The following is a 6,819-nucleotide window of genomic DNA, read 5'->3' on the forward strand; positions in this document are numbered from 1 at the left end:
ATGCGTAACTTGATTATCTACAATGTTAATGGAATAACAAACTTTCTTGAGAAGGAATTTATTTTTTGAGGGCCATCGATATCTGGTGAAATGAAATGTTATGGGTATTTCTAACAGCGTTAGTGTGAAGACCTAACACATTTTTGTACTGAGCATGTGCTGTTTCATAATCTATTGTTCTTAACTTTTCCTCAGTTCCTCACTTAAGAAACCTGTTTCAGGTGTATCTTGCAATTCTGTTTGCCCATTGTAGTGAAACGACATTGTGTAAACTCCGCTGTGTTTTTGGCAAGAGAAGCAAATTTTAACATGGCAGTAAGAAATGTAGATTTTACTTAAAATTTGCCACTCCTGTTGCTTCTCTGAAAGTTACAAATGATTTAAAAAGTCAAGAAAAAATAAATTGTTGCATTTTCAGTGGAATTCTTTCTGTATACTAACAAAGCAGAGGTGACTAGATCTTTTTGAATGGATACCGTGCAGGTGTGGTTGTGGAGGGGCTGCACTAAATGCTTACAAAAACTGCGAGCATAGGATTCCGTTTAGAACAGTGCTTCCCTTACAGTGCTCAGCATTTCCTCTAGTGTCTGCTGGCACCCCCAACACTATCGCTTTACTCACACTTGCTGTGCCAATTGCGCATCTATCGGCCATGTTAAAAGTTTCCTACATTCCTTAAAATATGTAATTTAATGTCTTTGAATGTTGCTCTTGTGAAGTAGCATATTTTAGGGAAGTGTCTGCCATTGATAGCAGTTAATGGTAAAGGTATTTTCACAGAAAAACCAAATCTGAAGCAGTAGGTAGAGCAAGAATGTAACTCCACTTGGCTAAAACACGCACATTTTCTTTGTATGCAGTAATATTTGCTTGCTCATTTACATACAGGAATCTAGTTCTTGAAATCAGAAGTGCATGTTTGTAGTTATTAAATATTAGGTATAGTTTATACTTGGTCTTGGGCTCTTATGGAGGAGAGGCATTCCCATATAGGAAGCTGTGGTATGATGCCTAATTCTATCAATATTTTAACCATGTAGAGGAGGCATTGATCAGCAGTCAGGCACATTGAAAGCTTTCTTACAGATTATAAACCATTTGAAAGTTACTCTTCACTTGTAGGAAAAAATACATGCGTAGTTCACATACAGTCACTTGTCGCTCCGTGCTAAGGCTTGTCAGGTTTCAATTGCAGGACCTAAGGTACTGAAATGTGCATTAGCTGTTTATTAAATGTGATATTGTCAGAAGTATTGGATTACCTTGTCAGTGTCTAATTCTGCTTGGTAGCATTCAGAAGTTGCATTTGAATTAAAGCTTCCTATTGTAATTGTCTCTCCTAGGGGGCTCGCGGTTCTTTTGTGAGTTTGTGTGTGGCGCACACAGGGCCGCAAACTATTGCAGCTCTTCATTTCCTAGCTGCTTTTCCTTCTCTCTGCCCCCACCATCTCTATCCCCACTCCTTCACTGTGGCCACCTTCCCCTCTCTCGTCGTTTTGCTTTGTCAACCTGGTTATACCCCTGGTTTCCTGTATTGGTTGCAATTTTGTTTCTTTTGCCGGTTCTTTCACACTTTTGTGTTTCAATCCCCACTTGAGGTTTGACCTCCACTTCAAAATTCCCTGCAAACTGATGAACTCTGAGCTAATCTGGAGTGGTGTGGCGTTCATTTTGTTCGTCGTGTGCAGAAGGGTCGCAAAGATAACCGCACCAATACTGGCACCTTCATCCTGGCTTTCGAGGGGGGTTACCCTCTCAGAGGTCAAGGTTATGTGCTACAGATGGGATGTGAAGCCGTATATCCGTCCACCTATGCAGTGCTTTCGGTGCTTACCTTTTGGGCATATGTCTTCCCGCTGTATGGCGGACCCTTTGTGTGGTGGCTGTGGGCACCCGGTCCATGAGGGAACCCTTTGTGTTGGGCTGCCTGTGTACGTCAATTGTGCTCACCGCCACTCCCCTCACTCACCGGATTGCCCGGCTTATAACAGAGAAAAGAAGATCCAAGAATATAAGTCCCTGGATTGTCTGTCTTTCACTGATGCTTGCCAAAAGAATGGAGACTCCATCCAGTGTCACTGTCTTCAACTTTTGCCTTTGTTACTTCCTTTCCTCCTCCCCACACCCCCTCGTCCTTACCCCAGCCCTGACCCACTCTGCCCTCCACCTCCCCTGCCATTCCCACGACCTCCCATCAGGGAGTCGCCCCCTTTCTTTCGGTTCCCGATCTTGCAGACGCCTGTACTCCCAGAGTCCTGTCCTCCTCCACCTCAGAAAGAGAAGAAGAAGAAACATAAATCCCAAGAGAAGGCATCTCCGGTGCCCTCGGAAGTGCCTACTCCCCTCTTGCAACCTCAGTCTGACATCTTATTTATGGATGTCATCCCATCCTTGTCGGTGACAAGTACTTCCCAAGTGATCTGACCACCTCCTCGGCTCCTTCATGCGTATCTTGGACTCGCACCACATGATCATCCAGTGGAACTGCAATAGATACCTGAAATGCAACGTCTTGTCTCCTCTTATTCTGCATTTCTGTCTTGTTCTCCAAGAAATGCATTTCCATGATGACACCCCTCCCACTTTACATGGTTATCGGGCATTCTGTCGAAACCGTGCTGGCCCTGGGATAGCATCTGGTGGTGTCAGCACTTTGGTTCGCTCCGATGTCCTTAGTGACTGGATCCCCCTACATACCACCATGGAAGTGATAGCAGTTAGAGTGCAAACGACTCTGGAAATCACCATTTTCAATGTCTTCCTCCCTCCAGGTAGGCCACTTGCTTATATTGCACTATCTACCTCACTTCAGTAACTCCCACCCCCGTTTCTCCTCCTTTGAGATTTCAATGCCCACCATCCACTGTGGGGGAGTGTTGCATCCACGGCTCAAGGTATCGTAATCGACCAACTTATCACTGACTTTGAATTCTCTCTCCTCAAAGATGGTTCCCCTACCCACTTTAGTGCCGCTCATGGTACCTTCTCTGCTATCGATCTTGTGATCTCCTCCCCTGCCCTTGTGGCTTCCCTACATTGGTCATCCCATGATGACCTTTGTGACAGTGATCAATTCGCAGTGACACTATCGTTCCCCTGCTGCCACCAGGCAGACAGGCTACCAAGGTGGGCATTCCACAGAGCCAATTGGCCTTTATACATGTCTGCTTTGATACGTTCCTCTCGAATTCCATTTGTCTTGCAAGACATCTCTGCCGCTCTTCTTCATGCTGCTGGCACTGCTGTCCCCCCTATCCACAGGGCCCCGTAGTCATCGGCCAGTACTGTGGAGGACCAAGGACGTCGCAGTCATCCAGGACCGCTGACGGGTGCTACAGAAATTTAAGCGACACCCCTCCCAGACCAACCTCCTCACTTTTAAGTGTCTTCGTGCTAAGGCTCGTTACATTATTAAACGAAATAAAAAGGAATGGTGGGAGTGCCATGTTTCCTCTCTGGGAACATATGCCTCTCTATCACAGGTTTGGTCAAAGGTCCGTAGTGTTCTGAGGTGCCAGCAACAGTCAACTGTCCAGGGTCTGAACATCCAAGGAGCTCTGTGCACTGATCCATTGGTCCTCGCAGAACACCTTGAGACACACGTCGTGACTGAATCGTCGTCCTGCCTTGCTCCAGCAGAAAGTTGAACAGACACCCTCCATTTCATCCCGCACCATGTAGAGCCCTATAATGCTCCTTTCACTGAATGGGAATTGGTGCAGGCCTTTAGCTCTTCACGAGACACAGCCACAGGGCCAGACTCCATTCACAATCAGATGATTCAACACTTGGATGTTCCCCAGAGACAACGGCTCCTCAGGGTCTTCAATCATATCTGGCTCATGGGTGCTTTTCCGTCACAATGGTGAGACAGTATAGTTATCCCCATCCGTAAGCTCGGGAAACTCCTAAAGCCTCTTTGACAGCTACCAGCTTATTTGCCTTACAAATGTGCTTTGTAAACTGCTTGAAAGGATGGTAAACTCCAGATTACATTGGTTACTCAAATCTCAGGGCCTTTTGTCATCATATCAGTGTGGTTTCCGGGCAGGACGATCTCCAACTGACCATTTACTCCAATTGGAATCGGCTATATGACAGGCTTTTACTCACCGCCAGCACCTTGTTGCAGTGCTCTTTGACCTACATAAGGCGTATGACATGGCTTGGCCTCATCACGTTTTAGTTACCCTCCACAACTGGGGCTTCCGTGGTCCCCTTCAAATTTTTATCTTACCGGCTCTTCCGGGTTCGAGTTTGCACTTTACTCAGCACCCTTCAGAGTCAGGAGAATGGTATCCCACAGCGTTCTGTGCTAAAGTGTCACGCTCTTCCTCATTGCCATAAATGGGATTGTGACCTCTGCTGGGCCTCTGGTTACCCCGGTGTTGTACGTTGACAGATTTTTGCGTCTGATGCAGCTCCCACTCAATGGCGTCTGCTGAGCGCCAGCTCCAAGGTGCCATCCAACAGGCCCCTGTGTGGGCCACTGCCCATGGCTTGCAGTTTTCCTCCTTCAAAATGCGGGTAACGCATTTTTGTTGTCGATCCACAGTACACGCTGATCCAGAACTTCATGTAGGCAACCAGCTCCTTGATGTTGTAACACAGTCCCATTTATTGGGCCTTATTTTTGATAAGCTGACGTGGCTGCCCCACATTTGTCACCTAAAGACTATATGCATGCGGAGCTTAATGCTCTCCGCCTCCTGGCCCACACACATTGGGGTGCAGACTGTTCCACTCTTCTACATCTGTACCATGCTCTCGTTTTGTCCAGACTCAATTATGGTACTCAGGTTTATGGCTCAGCATTTCCTTCCACTTTGAAACTCCTTGACCTTATCCATCATTGTGGGGTGTGTTTGGCTATTGGTGCCTATCGCACTAGTCCTGTTGGTAGTCTCCTCACAGAAGCAGGGATTCCCCCTCTACACATCCGACAGAGCCAACTCCTTGTTTCTTACACAGTCACCATTAGCCAATTCCCTGACCATCCTGTATACCCTGTGCTCTTTGCCAATGAGGGATGTCTCCCTCCTAACACCTGCCAATAGGTGCGATTGCCAGTCTGCATGCGTCTCTCTACCCTCTACCGGTATCTCCGTCTGCAGTCACTGGACTGCGCCTGTTGTCTTTCCTCCCGTAACCCCCCCCCCCCTCCCCCTTGGATGGTGCCTAGACCAAAATTTAGGACCACTCTCTTCCAGGGTCCTAAGGTCTCTGTTGCTGCTATGGTTTACTGATGTCTTGTATGTGCTATCCTTGCAGAATTCCAGGATGGTTCTAAAACTACTGATAAGGTGGGATATGCTTTCACATCTCCTACCAGCTTCGAGCACCATTTGTTGCCAAGATCGTGTAATGCAGGCTGTTCCAAGCGAGCTCCAGGGAGCCGGAGCGCTCACTGCGACAGCCCGGAGCCCGCATGGAGGGGGAAAGCGAACTCACTGCCCCCTGGCCGCATGCAGCCGCAACTGACGCAATAATCCGTATTCATGACAGCTATGACTAGCCGCGGGAGCCCTGTACCTCTATTGGAGGATACTTTTCTATTCATTGAGAGGGATGGTCGTCCTCAGTGTCTTGTAGGTCATAAAGTATTCAATTCTGCGAAGAGGTTACAATATACAACTACATTATACTTCACGCAGCGTACTACGATCAGGTAGAAGGCGTTGCACACGGAGAACTGGTAGCCAGGCTTAAGAACGACACACCAGTAGACGTAAGATTAAAAACGGTTTCGTAATACGGAGGGTATCAAAACATGCAACATAGTTCGTGTTCTGTAATGCGTTTATAGTATTCAGGTGAATGAGAGCGGAAAAAACACTACGGAATCTGCAATTCTAGCAAGCTACAGGGTTGCTCACATCATTGCGACGAGTGGCAAGCCGTTTTCGGTGGGACCACTCGTAAAATTGTGCATGGTAGCATTTTGTTTGCAAGTGAGGTGCAGGCAATTGAAGGGGTTTGCCTGTCGAAGCAAACAATGTCTCGTCGAATCCTGGACATGGCAGCAGATTTAGAGACACAGCTCAGATTAAAGGCGGAGAGCTGTGTTGCATTTTCGCTAGCGCTTGACGAAAGCACCGACACATCGGACTGTGTTCAGCTTACAGTCTTTGCGCATGGTGTCGACATGGTGCTGCAAGTAACTGAAGAACTGTTGGATGTGGTACCACTCGATTACACCCCAACAGGACGTGACATTTTCGAAGCTGTTTGTGAATCAGTGGACAATATGAATTTGCCATGGGATAAGCTCCATTCTGTAGTGACAGACGGTGCATCACAAATGATAGGGCGTCGCAAAGGTTTTGCTTCTCGTTTGACAATAAACTCGGGGACGAATTCGGGAAAGACATTTTGACTCTTATTTTATTCACCAAGAGGCACTGTGTGCTGAAACAGTAGAGCTAGGTGGAGTAATGAAAGATGTCGTGAAGTGTGTGAATTTTAGCGGTGTCACGGTATGAATCATCGCCAATTCAAAGGATTCCTGAAAGATATGGAAGCGGAGTATGGGGATATACCTTACCACAGTACTGTTCGTGGGCTGAGTCAGGGAAAAGCTCTTGATGTTTTCTTTGCCATTCGTGAGGAAATATCCCATTTTTGTCTGAGAGATATAAAATGGATATCAGACCTGGTGTTCCTAGCTGACATAACTATGCGTCTGAATAATTTAAATCTGTCATTGCAGGGCATTGACATGCACGACCAGATCAAAGCGTTCATGGAAAAGTTAAGTTTATTTGAGAGGCAGATGAGTAATGGACATTTAATGTTCTTCAATGGTCTTGCTTCTTTAAA

The sequence above is a fragment of the Schistocerca piceifrons genome, chromosome 5, assembly GCF_021461385.2.
Source record: "Schistocerca piceifrons isolate TAMUIC-IGC-003096 chromosome 5, iqSchPice1.1, whole genome shotgun sequence".
NCBI classification, from domain to species: domain Eukaryota; kingdom Metazoa; phylum Arthropoda; class Insecta; order Orthoptera; family Acrididae; genus Schistocerca; species Schistocerca piceifrons.